The sequence below is a fragment of the Lontra canadensis genome, unplaced genomic scaffold, assembly GCF_010015895.1.
Source record: "Lontra canadensis isolate GAN:19392208 unplaced genomic scaffold, GSC_riverotter_1.0 scaffold21, whole genome shotgun sequence".
NCBI classification, from domain to species: domain Eukaryota; kingdom Metazoa; phylum Chordata; class Mammalia; order Carnivora; family Mustelidae; genus Lontra; species Lontra canadensis.
In genome coordinates, this window is record NW_022631015.1 from 8,286,997 (window position 1) to 8,307,382 (window position 20,386).

The following is a 20,386-nucleotide window of genomic DNA, read 5'->3' on the forward strand; positions in this document are numbered from 1 at the left end:
ATGGATCAAAGTGGAATTCAAGTACTTCTGTAAAACTTAAATAGAAGTATCATGTGGTGATTTGAGAAGAACGTTTTCCTTTTTGGAGGGAAGCCTGATTCTTTGATTCTTTGATTACACAAGGTGTTAGAGGAGTTAGGTGAAAAACTTGTCCTTAAATCAGGGTAAGTATTTGTCCTGATCAGGTAGAATATTGAAAGGTGATTAGCTTTTATAGCTAGACATGACATTTGTTGGTGCATTGATCTGTAACTTCCAAGAATAAGTAGGTCTTATTTTCCTCCTTCTAGCCACAAGTTTATTGATTTCTGTGGAAGATGTGGGAAGACACTGGAAGTAGAATATAGAGGATTAGAAATGGAACTCTCTGAAAGGACGAAACATTTTACAAAATTGATGGAACTAAAGGTTTTTATTATCCTGCTTCTTCTTATTCTGTCACCATGAACTTTCTCCCCCTGTAAAGGAATCTATCTTACCAAGTAGGGAAAAATGATTTTAAAAAAGATAAGCCTGAAAAAATTAATTTCAACTTAGCCATATTAGGGTGGCATTAAGGCACTCCCGGGTATATTTTATTGGTCCATTAATATAGGCCCCGAGTGGTTGAATACACCTAAGGCATGTACTGTATTAATGAACCAATAAAACATGCCCTGGAGTGCCTTAATGATATATTACAACCATTTCTATTACATACATAAATGCACTATTTGCTGGCTGTCTTGCATAGTTTTAAAGAAAATCTTCAATTAACTAAAAATATTGCATCAAGAACTCTTACCCACAATAAAAAAAGAGCAACAAAGGATCCTGTAATTAACTTACTAGGCTAGTTACCCATGAGGTGATTCTGGATTGATTTAATCTTTGGAGCTTTTTCATTATAATACTTAGGAAGAACTATTCTTTGGATTTAAAACTGGATACTTTTAGGAAAGGAAACAGATGAAAGCTTACAGAATTCATGCTGATCTCCTTTCTTACTTAAACTATCCAATCCTGGCTTGTGGTTATGAAATTAAATAGGTTTTAATGACTGGATCCAAATATTAGCCTTCTGTGTTCACATTGAAAGAATATCTTTTAGGCATTTGGAGAAATTTTTTACAGCACAATAAGGAATGCAGCACATCCATAGGCAAAAGTGACAGGATTGTGAGTGACACATGGGATAGTGTAAAAATATCTTCTCCTGACCAATGTGGTGTCCCACTTATTTAACTCAGTATCAGCTCTCCTGTTTTTTCACAGGAGCCTTCAACATGGATACGTTTCTATAAGTGGGAGAAGGTGAAGGAGGAAATGGAGAGAAGGAGATATAATGATGAGGATAATGAGTATCATTTGTTTAGTGATTATTATACACCAGAAAATGTTTTAATTATTTTTATACCTATTATCCTTTAGTCTGTGCAACAACCCTATGAAACAGCTACTATTCAATTTATTGTATCCAAAGTAAGAATAGAAACTCTTCCACATGGTAGAGCTTGGGTTTGATCCAGTCCATCTGAATCCAAAGCCCATACTCAAAGCTTGATGTGGCCACTATGAGAAAAACAGAAATATTAAGTTAATGCTTTCTTTGGATTGTGAATACCTTTTGAGTAAAAGTCATTTCTAAACCCTCTATACCAACATATTACATTCTACAGGATATTCTTTTCCTCTCCTCCCTCTTTAGAGGCACACATGTAGAGGAGAGAGAGCTGGTCTACCTGAAGGGGACTTGTAGCAGAGACTTTGAGGATGCAAAGTGACTTGCATGGAGCAATGATCTAACCCTGGTGGGATTGGGTGCATTGCAATATGGTTAGATACCAATGGTAAGAAAGGAGATAAGGTGCCAATGTCTTAACATCTGATCTTGGTGAGAAAGTGATAGTTGAGAGTCAGACATTCTCCCATTCCCCCTGATGCTTAGTTACTAATTAGATCCCCCGAAACTGAGATGCCACCCCAGGGATAATGAGTGAGTTGAGAAAACTTTCAGGCTACTCCTAGATGGAGAAAATACTGCACTGACTGAGTAATCCTGAATTTGGCCATGGGACTGACTGGGGACTCAGAGGCTAGAAATCAGTTGTTAAAGAAAATATAAAGTAAAAAAAAAATTTTTTTTATATACACGTGTTTGAGGTCTGGGATTACTATCCTCAGTGTTTTTATTCATAGACATTTTAATTGCTACAGATTTGTAACCTAAGAGAACCTGACCATGAAATGTTTTAAAAAGCTACTGAAATGATTGCCATTATTGTTTGTTTTAGAATCATAGGTTAGGCACCGAGTCATCATAAAACTGGCCTTTTTGAGGAATCACATTTAACTTAATTTCTTCTTAAAAAGATCTATAAAATACTAGGAATTTCATTATTTTGTCAACTTTTTTCTGAACCAGTTTTTCCAGCTGGATTTTATAATTCTGGAGAACAGTTGCTGACATGTCTTCTCTGACTCCATTTGATTTTTGCTCATAGTTTATATTTGCCTCGCACATTTTGTACTTCAGTGATATAATTCTATTGAATTCATTTATGGAAGGTCTTAATCCATGTGTTGAAAGATATGCTGCAGAGCTGTTCACTCAACCATTGGAATGCAAGAAAGTTGATAAAATAAGCCCAACCATCTTCAAAAAAATTCTGAAAAATCTACCAAACAAGTTATATAACAATATCTTTAAAAATCCCACATATATTGAGAAATAATTGACCCTTCTTTATTTAAAGAGGTTACTGAAGGTTACTTTTTAAAGACCATTAGGTTGGTATTATTTATAATGAAGTAGTAATATAATACTGGACAGTAAATCCACCATACAATTTCACTAGGTAAATCACTGAACCATGCAAGGTCACTGAGTTTATTAAATGACTCATCTGTTGGTTTATGTTCAATTTGGGAACCAGGACATCAGCTCTTCTGTAGAGCTGACTGGATGAGTCAGCTCAGTGTGGTCAGTATCATGTAATAAAGCAGCACCAACATGTGGGACATAACAGTGATGACTGGACAGTTGCAGTGAACAATTTCCTGGATGTGTAATCTCACTGCTCTTACTTTTAAAAAACTTAATGCTGGTTTTGCCAATGGGGACATCTTTGCTGACTCTAATCACGGAAACCTAAATGTGTGTGTGTGTGTGTGTGTGTGTGTGTGTGTGTTGTTTCAAACATTTCTGAAGCACTTTCTTGGGTAATATATCTTGTTGGACACTTTCTATAACCCTAAGACATAGATGTGGACCATATCATCCTCATTTCCAGATGAGGAAACTGTTACTCTGAGATTTACCTCTAAGTGATTTACCCAAGGTATTCACCTGATAAGTGGCAAAATGCATTAGAACCAGGTCTTCTTATGAGTACTCAAGTGTCTTTGTTTTTCTCTTCCCCACACCAAGACTTGGGTATCAACAGGTCAAGGCAGAAGGTCCAGAGTCCAAGGTGGTAGGTTGGGCATGAATGCTGAGAAGGAAACAGAGGAAAGGAAAAAACTGTTGAAATAATGAACCACATCTATGTTTGGGGCATGGATATTTGGTTTTAACTTTATACAACACATAGGATAAACTGGAAATGCTTCTGAGTGGATAAATTTTATAGAGCAGAGATTTAACATCTGAAATAAAAATGGAGCTATGATCTGAAGATCAGATAGGATTTTTATCATCTCATTTAGTTAGAAAACTTTAAATATCCTAAATATCTTGTAATTCTAATTCAATAAATATTGGTTCTGCCTTATTAATATAAAATACTTTATAGTAGAATATAGGTGATAATCCATGCAAACAGAAGTTGGAGGTAGTCATTGGACAAAGGGTAATGAATTGGACATGGTGCTAAGTTTGAGTTTAACACCAAATTCTGCAGCCTCACTTGAACAAATCATTTCTTTGTGGCTTAATTTTCTCAGTTGAAAAATGGGAATAACACAATCTACCTCATAGAAGTATTGTGAGGATTAACCTATAAATTACAGGATTTATTCACCATTGGATAAATTTTAGGAAATCAGCAAATATTCCTCAACTGTAATGTAGTAGTACATGTATATAGGCCCATGTACCTAACCTCAGACAGAGTGCTCATTATTGTCATCAGATTTTCAAAGGACTGTTAGATAAACTATGACTGTATGTGAAAAGGATCTTAAATTGTGGAACTCTATATAAATATTAAGATCCAAGGATAAAGAAGCAATGCTCAGGAGGGGAAAAAAAATGGTAATTTTCAGTAGGAGAAAAATGTCTATTTGTCTCTAACAAACATGGACTAGAATTCTATAAGATGATTTGGTAAGTCTAATTTACATAAAATATAAATTACATATAATGGCAAAATTATTTTAAGTATAGGCTTGTTAAATGGTGCTTTTGAACATATTCCATAGATGATAATCTCTAGTTTACTAGTTTCTCTTTCTTTTTGAAATTGGAATGCATATATCTGAGATCCTTTCATAAGTTGCCTTAGGTGATGCTGTTGAACACTTAAGTGTGGGATTAAACAAGTTTCCCCTGGTTCTGAGTAGTTAAATAATCTGTTCACCTCTTGCTTTGACTTAATGAATTGATTTGTAACATACTTGAAGCACATCAGTCCTTACCTCCTAAAAAAATCCAGTATTTTGAATTACTAATCAATTCTCAATAAATGTTATTTTTGTGGAGATTGTCCTTTCAACACATTAAGCAAAACCAAACTCAACCCCATAGTAGAGTTGAGGGAGGTAATGTGAGGAAAAAGAAATAATATCAAAGTCTTCCATTAGAAAACTTCCCTAAAGTACTAAAGAAGCAGTACTGCATTTAAAAAATAGGCTGGGGTTGGTCAGTGGAGCAACAGATATGTAATTTGGATGGTATTATTGCTCTCTCAGACATAAAGACATCATTGTCTGTGGAAAGAGTTCTATTGTGTAAATAATGTTGAGATGACAGTGGAATATAGATCTCTCAGCCTCTTTCTTGATTTTGGCAAGGTTGAATGTAGTGGAAACCACAGTGGTTCAGGAAGAATGCCCTGTTAACGACGTGATGTTTTATTATAGAAAAACGAAACCAGATGGTATATGCTAGAATAAATGTATCAGTCAGTGTCCCAGCAGGAAATAGATAATTCATTCCAAAGAATAATTCAAGAATTATTTAGTAAAGGGGTCTTTTATGAAGATATACATGGGATATAGGAGAACTATCAAGGAGAGATATCCCAACACTAATCACCCAGAACCTATTTTCCCCCATAGGCCTGAAGAGGGAAATTACCTGGAAGGAGAGTCTTGTGGAGTCACCACCTTGAAAAGCCATGGCCTTTATGGGGAGAACCAGCAAATCAAAGTGTTGCTCCCATAAAGAGGGAGTTAGAAGATTTTAAATACTCTGTTCCCACTCTCCTCTCTCCCTCTAATCTCCTGCCAGGTTGCTAGTGGTTGTACTCAAGTAGAAACCAGAGGGCAAGACAGCTCATTGGTATACTCTTTACAGGCTGGCTTCCTGCAACAGAGGAGGGGGGAGTTTAGCTGAAGGGTTGAATGGAAAATATCTGTTACAGTTATGCTGGAGGGACAAAAAACTCCCCAACTTTGGTGGTTTACAATCCCAAAGTCTTCTCATTCAGGCTAAATGTTCAACATTTGTTTTTTTCACTATGGAATTTGTCATGGGTAGAACATGTAGTTAGAGGCAGCTAAGCTTAAAATATCTGAGATGGCTTTCCCATCAACATTTCTGGTGGTATTTTGAAAATATCAGTTAACCCTCTAAGACTTATTCCCGGAGGTCTTTGCCTTTCAGGATTCAGATTAAACAGAAGGTAGTTTCTCACTACCAAAGTATTAGTCAACTAGCATCAGGCTGTATATCCAAAATAGACTCAATATCCAGCTTCCAGAACAACTCAGAATAAAATAGCTTTTCCTTAGTAGAGATGAGATTGAGATTACCATCACCCTGCTCCTCACCGGTTCTATACTAATTTGGTTTGACTTCCAACTGCTGGCAACAGTTTCCTTTTACTTGAGAGCTTTCTCTGGCACTTGGAGCCTGCTCTGCCTGAGCATGCAACAGCCTCCAAGTGCTGGGGAAATACCACCATTAAGGAGCAGACCTCAGACCCAGAGGGTTTCCCTCATCCATGGATGGGATGGCAGTGAGCTGCACATTGTGCACATTCTAGAAAACCTCTTAGTTTCCTAAGGCCATAAGACTGTAGATACTCAAGGGCAATTTGCTTGATAAAGCATGTTTTTATCGCCTTCCTTCCCTTCCTTTGCTCCCTTCCCCTTTCCCTTACAGTACCTCCTGGGATCCTCTTCCAAATAAATTCTGAGGACTCAAATCTTTGCCTCAGGGTCTGCTACTGGGGGAAGAGAAGATAAGCCAGTGGACTATTTTCTTAGCTACAGGCTTGCTTTTACTTATACTGTATTGTGGGGCTTGAAAGAGCATCAAGAATTCTTTGGGCAAATATCGCTGGTAGGTAAAAAGGATATAGGCAGAGACAAGCAATGGAGCCCAAAGTAGTATAATGAAGGCCTTGATTATAAAGGCTTTTACTAAGGATGATGTAAAAATATTGCAGAATCTTAAGACTTAGAAATTCCCAACATTAGACATCATTCAGAGCATTAAAAAGTAAAATTGTCAACTGTCTGCTGGATAATAAGCTAAATATAAGATATATATTTTAGAGTAATCCACTTTATATATATATATATGCCTTTTAAGAAAGATTTCATGTTTTAATCTTTTAATCTGCAAAAGTTGTCAATTATTTATTCAATAGCTAAATTAGTTGCAAATTCTCTGTCTTCCCCACTCTAGCCAACATGGATAGTGGAAGAGAGACAGGATGACTGTAATAAATACTCCACTCAGAAAACAGAAAATTGCATTATACACAGTAATCACTGGCCCACGGTAATGATGAAATCCTTTTGGACAGCTGTTAAGAAGTCTTGGCAGTGAGGGACGTTCTTTGATTAGAACTTGATTTTGCTCTCAGAGAGGAATGTCCTTGTTCTCTGTGGTATCTGGTTTTGCTATCTTGGACGTTCTTGCTGGTTCTCGTACATTATGTGACATGGCCACATCTGTAGTGGATGTTGAGGGCTCTAGAGTTTTTGCTGAGTACTTCCTGTGTGTATGAGTTTGGTGGCTTAAGAGTTGTTTCAAAACTCAGCCAAAGGCTTTTAAAAAATAAATAAAAGTATACTTTCTATTTTTGCTACTTTATCGGAAATGATTATTCAGGGGTGTCTGGGTGGCTCAGTCGGTTAAGTGTCTGCCTTCAGCTCAGGTTATGGTCTCAGGGTCCTGGGATCAGCCCTGTTTTGGTCTCCCTGCCTAGTGGGGAGCTTGCTTCTCCCTTTCCTGCTCCCCCTGTTTGTGCTGTCTCTCTCTGTCAAATAAATAAACAAAATCTTTAAAAAAAAAAGATCATTTAGAGAAGGAAAAGAGCCTATGTCTAGGCTTAAACTCCAAACCTCACCAAGAGAAGAAAACAAATCCAATAATAATATTACTCCAGTCATGAATATTCTCTTTATAGTAATGTTTAAGTCTTGCAGCCTGGGGAGCAGAAGAAGAAAGGATTAAAGAGACAAGTTCATAAAAAAGCATCATTTACATAGATTTACAGTAAAATATATGCAATACATATTTGGCCATCAAGAGATTCAAAACTATTTATCAAGATTTGATTATATAGGCGATATTTATAAATAAACATTACCTCTTAAATTTCAAAGAATTTCAGGGTAGGTTTTTTTTTTTTTTTAAGCCACATCAATAAACTAATAAACAGATAAACAGAGACCTAATCAGCCAAAGACTTTTAAGTTTTAGCTCACAGTTGTTTTGGCAATATAATTTCCTTTAAAATTACTAAAGACTTTCATCTCTTTGCTTGCACTTAGTTCAATGTGCCAATTGCCATACCTACAATTATTTGTTAGACATCATTCTTATATCGATTTATTTCATTTCTTTTTCATCTCATTTTTTTTTTTTTTTCAAGTCAATGACATTTACTTTATGGCCGTCAATTTTGGCTGAGGGTTTGGCTCAATCTAAACTTTGTCCTGTAGTAGTACCTTCAGATCTTTAAGTTAAAAAAATCTTATTCTTTACTGTTTGGGATAAGCATTCCCAACTTTTCAAAGATTAACATTTCTGGATGCTTCCTTATTCCCTTTCATTTTATATGTACAGTCAAATATAAAATATATTTTAGAGTACTCCATTATGTGCATACACACACTCACACACACACACATAGACACACACACACATCTATTCTTTCTCTCTTGATATATTTGTAAATGCTTTAATCTTTTATTTATTTTTATGTATTTTTAAGTAAACTCTATTGCCTCATGTGGGTCTTGAACTCATGACCCTGAGCATGCTCTGTCAGCTGAGCCAGCCAGGAGCTCCTGCTTTGCTCTTTTAATATGGAAAGACTGCCAATTATTTATTAGATGGCTGAATTGGCTTTGTCTTTTCTGTGGTCCTTTCTTCTTCTAATAGCTTACTAAATAAAGCTACTAATATATAATGGATGCTAATATAATTCTTTTTTCTAGTCTCTTTTGATAGAGCTGCAGGCTAGAAGGTGTGTGGTTTGCCTCTCCAGATACCATCAGCATCACTGTAACTGAGTATTTCCTCACCGCCTAACTTGACAATTCATAATTCCAGTCTCTGATATTAGTTTCCTAGTTTTCTTCTGTCAGTAACACAGATTTTATATCTTTTTTGTTACTGCCCACTGATTGAAATTTCTCTTTAAGGTAACATTAATTACAGTAGCAGGTAAACTTTGAAATATAAGTGACTTAATTCAAAAAGATGTTTGTTTCTTGCTCGAGTAAAACCCAAGAGATAGAAGGGTCGGAGGGTTATGTTTTATAAAGTGACCTAGGTGTCCACATTAGCAACACTTTATTTATTATTTTAAATATGTAATTTTCAAGGCACTGGCATCTAGCCAGCTGATAGGGAAGAGAGAATAGATATTTGTTTATGGATTTTTAAAAATTTTTTTCTCTCTCATTATCTATATTAATACTAAGAATCAAAAGCAAGCAAAGTTTGGTCTCATCTGCTCTAAGAATATTTTCTTCCTTCTCAGAATGCACTTTCAGAAGGTTTTTATAGCCCAACTGAGAAGTAGTACAGGTTATTTATGTTACATTGCATTGGCTTGAAATCAAGCACTTGACCATACCTAACTGTAAGGTAGCTGTGAGCCCAGAAAGACAACATGTAGATTTTGATGAACCCATAACATTATAGTATTCTTTACTACACTGACTGACTATTGTTTTTAAAATTGTCTTTTATATTAAGTGCTCCATTATTTCTACATAAAGGCCATGAAATCATCTTCCTTTAAGAACTATGATTTTCTAATTTCCTCCATTATGATATTTAGTCTGAAATAAAATGAACAACTTTAATTTTATGCATGATATGATAGAACAAAGCATGGACATGAAAATTAAAAGATTAAACTTATATTTGAAACCTGGTACTGTTTGACTGTTTTATATTGGGCAAATTACTTATCTCCTTTAAATTTTATTTTCTTGTTTATACATTGAATGAACTGCACAAGGTGAGTGGCTCTCAACATTTGCTATGACAAAACTTTGATTATCTTTCCTCCCTCCTCCATCATTATTTACAATGTAAGTAATGATTTATTGGACTGAAATTTTAATTAATCAAAGATACAGATAACTGCCAATATATATTTTCAGATCAATGCAATTTGCCATTATTATCACAATTACAGATATGACTATTTTGTTAGGATAGATGATGACAGGGTAGTTATTTATTAAAGAGGTACTAAATTTTATGGCACTGGGTTCATATAGGCAAACAATTTTCTAGAATTTTTGAGTAATTTTAAATTAGTGTACATACTATCACTGATGGTTAGCATAATTAAATAATTTTCTTAATTTGATAAAAATATCTAGTTTCTTATTTTATACTAAGATATTACTATTGTGTATCAATTCCTAGATATATTTTGTGCATTTCAATAAATAGATCCAAATTTCTTACAAATAAGAATGATTTCCTGGGTTATAGTTTTAGTGTTTTTTCATTCCATGGTTTTGATTTTCATCATCAACACCTCTAATTATACTCATGTTAGGTATTCTTTGTTCTATATCTATCAAATTATTTTTAGTCTCTTTGTTTAGTTTTTTAAGTTCTTTTTTTTCTTTTATTTTCTGAACATTGCCTCCTGAGTTGTCTACTTACTCTTATATTACTTTCAATTGAGTCTTCATTTCTAAACCTACTACTTTTATTTCTAATTCTTTATACAGTCATTTTGTTCTCATTTCTCATCTTCCTCTTTTTTAGCTATCACATTTCTGCGTTTTCTTGATTGTGAATTATTTTGTTCGTTAATAGCTTTTGCCATTTAATTCTCTTTTATTTTCTTTGAAAAATTAGGTTACACTAATATAAAAATATGTAACAATGTGTAAAATATGAAAACTCTGCTTTACAGACATATTTTTTCTGGTGAGTCTTCATATTATATATATTTTCCATCTATGCTATTTATGTATTTATTTTTATTTATTTTACATATTTAATTAATACAGGAGTGGTCACAATTCTTCCCTGTTGTTCATATTGAAGTGAGTTGGGGATTTCTGTACTTTAAAGAAGAGATTCCTGTGTAGAGGGTAGAAGTGCATTAAGCCAGATTTTCTAGTATTTGGCTCTTCTTTTGTACCCCTCTCTTCTTGTTGTTGGTGCAGAATATCAATAAATATGCTTTCTCCATATAGCCAAGTTTCCAATATTTTCTGATATTTGTCTGGTGCCTTCCACCATTTATATCTGAATCTTCTTTTCTTTACTCCCTTTGTTTCTGACCTAAGAAATTTATGTTTATTTCAAGAAATTTTAACCCTCAGTCCAGGGTTCTGGTTTTTTTTTTGCTGGGTATTTCTGATAGACCCAAGAAGAGTCTTTTAAAACAAAGACAGTAACAAAGACAAAGAAGAGCATTATATAATGATACAGAGGTCAATCCAGCAAAAACATCAAATTTGTAAACAGTTATGCACCTAACATGGGAACATCTAAATATATCAAGCAAATATTAACAGAAATAAAGGGAGAATTAGACAGCAATAATAGTAGGGAACTTTAATATCCCACTTACATCAATGAATAAATGATCCAAATATAAAATCAAAATGTACATATTGGCTTTAAACAACATATTAGACCAGATGGGCTTAATATATACAAACATTTAACCCCCAAACAGCAGAATATATGTATTTTTCAACTACACATGGAAGGTTCTCCAGGATAAATCACATGTCAGGTCACAAAACAAGTCTCAAGAAACTCAAGAAGATTGAAATAATATCAAATATCTTTTCCTACTTAGTTGGTAGGAGACTAAAAATCAATCATAAGAATAAAACTGAAAAAAAAAGACCTCACAAAAATGTGGAGACAGCAACATATTATTAAACAATCAATGGGTCAACAACAACAACAAAAAAAACAAAGAAGAAATAAAAAATTATTTTCAGAACAATGAAAATGGACACTCAAGCTTCCAAAATCTTTGGGATGTAGCAAAAGCAGCCCTAACGGGGAAGTTCATAGCAATACAGGCTCAACTCAAGAAATGAGAAAAATCTCAAGTAAATAATTTAATCTTATATCTGAGGGAACTAGAAAAAGAAGAACAAAGTCTAAAGTTAGAAGGTAGGAAATAATAAAGATCAGAGTGGAAATAAATAAAATAGAAAAAATATAAAAGATCAATGAAGCTAAGAGCTGCTTCTTTGAAAAGACAAACAAAATTAACAAAACCAGAAACATCAAGGAAAAGAGAGAGATGGCCTAAATAAATAAAGTAAAAAATCAATGAAGAGAAATTTCAGCCAATATTACAACAATATAAAGGATCATAAGAGAGTACTAAAAATAGTGATGTGTGAACAAATTAGACAATTTAGGAAAAAAGGATAATTTCCTACAAGAGTGTAATCTTCCAAGACTGAAATCATGAAGAATTAGAAAGTCTCATTAAACCAATTACTAGTGATGAAATTGAAGTAATCAAAAACTCCCTAAAACAGAAGTCCACTTTCAGATGGCTTCAGAGGTGAATTCTACCACACATTTAAAAAGGAGTTAATATCTACCCTCCTCAATTTATCCCAAAAAATTGAAGATGAGGAAAGAACACTTCTGAGCTTATTTTATGGGGTCAGAAACACCTTGATACCAAGACCAGACAAAGACACTACAAAAAAGGAGAATTCCCGGCTAATACCCCTGATGAACAGAGATGCAAAAATCTTCAACAAAATATTAGCAAACTAAATTCAGCACCACATTAAAAAGTTCATATACCATGACCAAGGGGAATCCATCTTAGGGATTCAAAGATGGTATGACATCACAAATCAATCAACATGATACACTCCATTAACATAGTGAGGGATAAAATTCCTATGATCATTTCAATAGAGGCAGAAAAAGCATTTGGCAAAATTCAACATCTGCTTATGATAAAAAGTCCAAAAAAGTCAACAGAGGGGAACATACCTCAAAATAAGAAGGCCATATACGACAGAACCACAGCTAACATCTTACTTAATGTTGAAAAGCTGAAAATGTTTCCTCTAGGATTAGGAACAAGGTGAGGATGACCACTATTGCTTCTTTTATTCAATATTATTCTGTTAGTTTTGGAAGTCCATATACATACAATGGGATATTAGTTATAATAGAGAATGTAATTTGCCATCTGTGATAACATGAATGGACTTAAAGTGTATTATGCTAAGTGAAATAACTATGACTGAGAAAGATGAGTATCTTATGATTCACTTATATGTGGAATCTAAAACCCAAAATAATTGAAAAAATAAAATCCAAAAAACAGAAAACAATCTAGTAGTTGGCAAAGGGGATATGGGTGTGGACAGGTAAAATAGGTGAAGGAGATTAAGAGATACAAACTTCTAGTTATAAAATAAATAGCAAGATATCATAGGGAATAAAGTCAATAATATTTGAATAATTTTGTATAGTGACAGGGTACCTAGAACTATTGTGGAGATCATTTCATAATGTATGGAAATATTAAATCCCTATGTTGTATACCTGGAACTAACATAATATTGTATGTCGATTATAATTCAATAAAATCTAGTTAGAAATGTCTGACATTTTCTACTTAAATTTATTTACTTCCAGTTTACACACTGCTTAGCAATTAGAGCAAAACTTTGAGCTCAGATTCACTCCACTATATTATTCATTGATTATTCAAATAATTTCTGAGCTAGTGAATTACACCAATTATTGGCCTGGTGCTAGGTATGCAAAGGCAATAAAATTTATTTTTGTTTTTGAGGACCTCATAGTCTTATTGAAAAGATAGGCATCACACTTGCAACTTTCAATGGCATCAGCTTTAACAAAATTATATAATAAAATGGAACTGAGGTTAAAAGGATAAAATAACTACATGACGGGTTCATGAAAGCCTTCTTGGAAGAGACAAAGATTGAATTGAGTCTTAAAAGGTAAGTAGGTGTTTCCAGGTTGATAGTATGCTTATTATTGTGGTAGGTCTAATTGTGCTTAGAAAGTGGTAGCTACATCAACAGATTAATGGATAAAGAAGATGTGGTACATATATGCAATGGAATACTATGCAGCCATCAACACCCCCCCCCCCCGAAATCTTGCCATTTGCAAAGATGTGGATGGAACTAGAGGGTATTATGCTAAGCAAAATAAGTCAATCAGAGAAAGACAATTACCATATTATCTCTCTGATATGAGGAATTTGAGAGGCAGGGTGAGGAGTCATGGGGGGAAGGGAGGGAAAAATGAAACAAGATTAGAGTGGGGAGGGAGACAAGTCATTAAGAAACTCTTAATCTCAGGAAACAGACTGAGGGTTGCTGGAGGGGAGGGAGGTGGGAGGGTGAGGATATGAGTTATGGTGAGTGCTGTGAATTGTGTAAGACTGATGATTCACAGAACTGTACCCCTGAAACAAATAATATGTTATATGTTAATTTAAAAAAAAAGTGGTAGCAACTTTAGTAAAACTGGAATTTAGGGTTGTGTTGGTGGCTCAAACCAAGGGGACAAGAGTTTAGATGGAGTTAGCAAAAGAACGCAAAGCCAGAAGTATGGTGAAAGGGGCTTTCAAGCTAAAATAAGAACGTGATCTAATGCTATAGGCAATAGAAGCCAAGAAAGGTTTTAAAGTAAGCAAATGACATGATTAGATTTAATTACTGGAAAAAAGCTGGTTTCAGCCAACACTTAGCAGATTAGCCAGGAGGTTCTGAGACAGGAAGTGGTTCTAAGAACTTAGGCAAAGGGTGATAAAGTTCAGAATTAGGCACAAAGGATGGAGCAAAGGCCTGGACTTTCTATTTCTAGGTATTTTTATTACAGGTCCCACAATAAAAGGCATGTTTGGACTTTAAAGTGTTTTTAGAAGGAAACATAAAGTAAAATAATAATAATATGTGAACTTCATACCGAGATTAAAAACCTTCAATTAAATTTTAGTTTTTACCAAAAGACCACATATTGAATGGTCTCAACTTTTTGTCTGCCAAGTTCTTTTTATGTGATAAGAGTATTCAAGAAAGAAAAATACTTTCTTTCTAAAAAGAGTGCTAATGTCCACTTTAACACCTCCCTAAATATCTCCAACATGAAACAATTGGCATAGACATACCCAGATCTTCTAGAACCATCAGTATTTTTGATATAAGACAAAAGCAGTCCAGTGAAGAAGTGTCTATTCCCATAGTGCTCGCCAAAGTCAAGGCTCAGATCACAAGTTACTGTTATCTCTTTCATGGGTTTTATGTGTTCAAGAATATGATAATAAAAAAGAAAAACAAGCTCTCTGGTAAACCACATTTATAGCCTCTCAGACTGCAAAGTTCACAGCAAGTGTCCTCCTCTTTTGAAGTCAGTGTATTTCTCGAGAACCAGAAGTGTGCAAGATATAAGCCTGTGGAAGACATGAAGGAGGGTAGGAGAGCATATGAGGTGTTCTGAGCTTAGGGCTCATGGCTCTGTAGGGTACATGGATTTTCAAGTCTTAGGCAGGCTACAGCAGGTCTTCCCACTCTCTGAAATCATGGGAACGATGACAGATGTATGGATTTTTCTGGGGAAAGTGTTAATTGCTTTCATTAGATTCCTCAGCTTTAAAGAGCTGACATTTGACTGGACACAAACAATGACAATAAAGATCAGTATATGATAAGAACAAAAAGAGTGGTTCAAATAATGTTTTACTACTTCAGAAGATAGCCATACAATGTTGGGCACATTTGCCTCTGAGCCTCAGGTTTTTTTCCCATTACCATGTCCTAGGTTTGTTGTGATAATTTATATAGAACAGTTTATACAATACTTGGGAAATGTTTTAACTGCATATTTATGACAAAAGCAGATATGGCATTTGTTATGCATGTGGCTATAAGTATAAAACGTAGTTTTATGTTTTATATTGTGCATAGTGCATAGTGGCTATAAATATAAAACGTAAGCTTAGCACATTGTTGAGAATCAGTCATATTTCATTTATGATCATTTCTTGGAAGATGAAGATCAAGAAAGAAGACAAGTAGCAAGAATGTTTATGTTCTGTAGGTATTATTTTTAAAAGGGCAAACATTAGGTTCTGGTGTTGATCACTTACTGCCATGCTATGACTGAGGAATTTGAGTCAATGATAATACCCAGTGGCAACCTTTACAGTGACTGAGTGAAAGTGATATGATATGATAAATTAACTAGTTTTGGGTAGAATGTACAACCAATAAGGATCAGGCCCTACATCTGATGATGAGGATTGTAAGAACATTTTATTAAATAATTGAACCCAGGTCAAACAAGGGCTGCTGCTTTTCATATCTTGCTTGTTGAGTGATTCTGGGAAATTTAATTTGATTCTTTATCTTCTCCCAACTCTAGTAATTGAAATGTAGGGCAGATGGAGACCTGCATTAGCAAGCCAAAGTCAGAGGGTTTGGTCACTACGTGGCTTTCTTCACCAACACATCAGTCATAAGAAGGAGGCCAGGCTGCACAAGAGCCTTGCTTTAAGACCCAGGCAATATCTTTGTCCACTCTCCTCCACTGATTAGGCCTCTGGCTCAAGAGCTTAAGTTTTGAAGACTTAATTTAACTGGAGGATCATGATGGGCATTCTTTCTTTCTCCTGGTCTACTTCATCCCTCTGTTATCTTCCTGGCTAGCTTACAGGCTACCTAGAAAACTTCATGCCTCTTTTATTTGATTATTTGGTACTGATGTATGTATATCCTCTCAGACAAGCTTTCCCTTGAACAGAAAAATATTTTGATAAACCAAAACAAAACAACTTACCCACAAGACAAAGTGATTACTAGGTGGAGATCTGGTTGGAAGGTATTAGCCAGCTGTGAAGCAGAAACACATTTTCTCCATGCTTTTTCATTATAGTATTCATAAAGTCATACGTAAATTGGATGGCATGTGGTTAGAGCAGTAAGGAGAGAAAGTGTGCTGGAAGGGAGAGAGCATGGGGGTGTACCGCCAGACAGGCTGTGATTGAGAGCCAGGCTACAGGTTACTCTGTGTATCACAGTGGACCATTTACTTCTTAGAAATACCCTTTCCGCAAAATGTGAATGATAATGCCTGACAGAGGAATTTTAAGGATTAAAGGTAAAGTGGGTAAAGTGCTCAGCACCAGTGAATACTGAGTAAATAGAAGTATTTATTGTTTTGTTAATGTTCAATTCTTGCTCTACCTTAAAGAAACTCCATATTAAGTACTTTATTTTTATGTATGCAGCCCATGATTTTTTAATCCTGTGTTATGTGCATAGTGGTAACTGCTAGGAAACAAGGGAGTTAAATAGAATCTGCACATTGAAAGACATAATAGTCTACCTGTCTTGGGGTGTTTGTGTGCATGTCCAAAGAGTAGAGCATTATGATTCCTTATCTTGTTGAAAATTTAACTAAACAAGATGAAATCAGTGAGTTGGTATTTTCATTGTGCCTGTATGATGTAAAAATATGCAGATAGCTCCTATTCAGGAATGGAGGATATGGGAATTCTAAGGAGCTGAATATTGAACCCTGAAATACACTAGGGGCACAAAAGAGATGAGCCATGTTTGTGTAGTTAGTTTCCTAATGGTATGCTACTTCACTTTCCCAACAGTAACTTATTATTTGTCACATTGGATTCTCTCTGAAGTCAACTTGACTTGAGTTTTAGATCCAGGATATTCTTTTTCATTCATTTTTTCTCAAAATGCCAAGTTCCCCAAATAGATTTACAAGTTTTTAAAAAGTTCTAGTCTGCTTTTTCACAACAGGTTTGCCATCAGAACACTGGTGTCATGAAAACCATCACAAAATCTAAAACAAAGTGAGAAAGGAGATGACTCATTGACATCATGGATGCATAGATTCAGGCAAGTTTACCACAACTTGGTCATCTGATCTGCGAATGTGGTGGAAGCAACAAAAGAACAATTGAAATACTTGAGAAGAAGGCTGCTGAGGTAGGAAAGGGCCCTTTCAAGTAGGCCTGGGTGTTGGATAAACTGAAAGCTGAAGGTGAAGATGATATCACCATTGATATCTCCATGTGGAAATTCAAGACCAACAAGTATTATGTGACCATCATTGAGTCCCCCATTATTGATGTCCCAGGACACAGAGACCCCATCTAAAACATAATTACATGCACATTTCAGGCTGTCTGTGCTGTCCTGATCGTCTCTGCTGGTGTTGGTGAATTTGAAGACGATATCTCCAAGAATGGGCAGACCCACGAGCAAACCCTCTGGCTTACACACTGGGTGTAAACAGCTAATAATAATTAGTAAATGACTAATCATTGGGGTTCACAAAATGGATTCCACTGAGCCATCCTACAGCCAGAAGAGATGCGAGGAACTCATTAAGGAAGTCAGCACCTACATTAAGAAGATTGGCTACAATCCTGAGACAGTAGCATTTATGCCAGTTTCTGGTTGGAACAGTGACAGCATACATGCTGTAGCCAAGCACTAACATGCCTTTGTTCAAGGGATGGAAAGTCATCTGTAAAAATGGCAATGTCAGTGGAACCATACTACCTGAAACCCCAGATTGCATCCTGCCACAAACTCGTCCAACTGACAAGCCCTTGCATCTGTCCTTTCAGGATATCTACAGAATTTGTCATATTGGTACTGTCCCTGTGGGTTGAGTGGAGACTTTTGTTTTGTTTTTTGTTTTTAAGATTTATATATTTATTTCAGAGGTGGAGAGGGGTAGAGGGAGAGGGGGAGAGAATACTAAGTAGACTTTATGTTGAGCATGGAGTCCCATGTGGGGCTTGATCTCACACCCCTAAAATCACAACCTGAACTGAAGCCAAGAGCCAGATGCTCAATGGACTGTGCCATTTAGGTGTCCCAGAGATTCATGTTCTTAAACCAGGCATGGTGGTCACCTTTGCTCTAGTCAATGTTATAACTGATATAAAGTCTGCTGAAATGCAGCATGAATCTTTGAGTGAGGCTATTCCTGGGGACAATGTGGGTTTCAATATCAAGAACATATTTGTCAAAGATGTTCGTCATGGCACTGTGGATGGGCACAGTGAAAATGACTCACCTACAGAAGCAGCTGGCTTCACCACTCAGGTGATTATCCTGAAACATCCAGCCAAATAAGTGCTGGATATGCATTTGCATTGGATTATCACACAGCTCACATTGTTGCACGTTTGCTGAACTGAAGGAGAAGACTGACCACAGTTCTGGATAAAAGCTGGAAGATGGCCCCATGTTCCTGAAATCTGGTTATGTTGCTATCATTGATACAGTTCCTGGCAAGCCTATGAGTGTTGGGAGCTTCTCTGATTATCCTCCTCTGGCCATTTTGCTGTTCATGATGTAGAAACCATCTGTCGGTTTCTATGGATGTCCATCAAAGTGGTGGACAAGAAGGCAGTTGGAGCTAGAAAGCTCACCAAGTCTGCCCAGAAAGTTCATAAGTGAATAATATCCCCAACACCCATCACACTAGTCTTAACCAGTGGTGGAAGAATGGTCTCAAAGCTATTTGTGTCAATTCACCATATAAGTTTAATAGTAAAAGACTGGTTAATGATAGCAATGCATTGTAAATCCTTCAGAAGAAAATGAGAACATTTTGTGGACCATTTGTTGTGTGTGTGTATGTGTGTGTGTGTGTGTGTCAGTTTTAAGTCACTAATTTTTAAAAAGATTTTATTTATTTATTTGTCAGAGAGAGAAGAGAGAGAAAGCATAAGCAGGGGAGTGGCAGGCAGAGGCAGAAGGAGAAGGAGGCTTCCTGCTGACTAAGGAGACTAGTGTGGGACTTGATCCCAGAACTCTGGAACCATGACCTGAGCTGAAGGCAGATGCTTAACTGACTGGGCCACCTAGGCATCCCATTAAGTTAGTAATTTTTAAAATCAATACTATTTAATGGAAATAACTTGACCAAAATCCTGTCACAGAATTTTGAGACCCATTAAAATGAACATTTAATGAGAAAAAAATTTAAAAAAATAAAAGATATAATCAAAATTTGCTCTGCATCACTGTTCTTTGTTGTTGCTTTTTCCCAGTGTCCAAGAGACTTTTTAACACTTACTTTACAAAATAAGCAAGTAATCATCTATTTTGGGGATGGAAAAAGAGGAGGTGGGAAATGAGATGTCTGGCCTAACCTCCTGTTATTTAGGCATGGAAATGATTTGTTTAGTGATTCTGCCATAATCATAAAACAGCTTTTGCATTGTCTTGGTTTCTCCATGTGTTTTGAAAGAGAATAGTGTGCTTAAAATCTTGTTTTAATTCTTGGGAACTCAGTGTATATTTGGAGAGGGTGGAAAAGAGGCATTATTGAAAGAAAAATGTTTCTAATACAACTTGGAAGACAACACAGAGAAAGAAGAAAATGAATAAATAATTTTATTTTAGAATTGAAAGGGATTTTAGAGCTCCTCTTGCTTAACTTCCCTCTGTATAGATGACTGAAATGACTTTAAGTATCTTGCTGATGGAAGATTACACAAAATAAGGTGTCCTGACTTCTAGAATAGGGTTTTGCTCCCCTCTAAGTGTTATTATGGGATTACAGTGCAGAATGGTGTAATAAATATCATCATTGCCATTACTGCTTGTGAAGACTGGTTGTATGTACAAAGTTTACATAATACCCGATATGGGAGTCCTAGTACCCTAAAGTAACTGTTTAATGATGATGCCTTTGCTCTCCTCAGACCAGTGAAATGAACAC

General features: G+C 35.5%; 1 pseudogene; it reads left to right on the top strand.

Annotated features, from left to right (window-relative positions):
• Window positions 1-19,116, top strand: part of LOC116869861 — a 45,066-nt pseudogene extending 25,950 nt beyond the window's left edge.
• The last annotated feature ends 1,270 nt before the right edge of the window (window positions 19,117-20,386 follow it).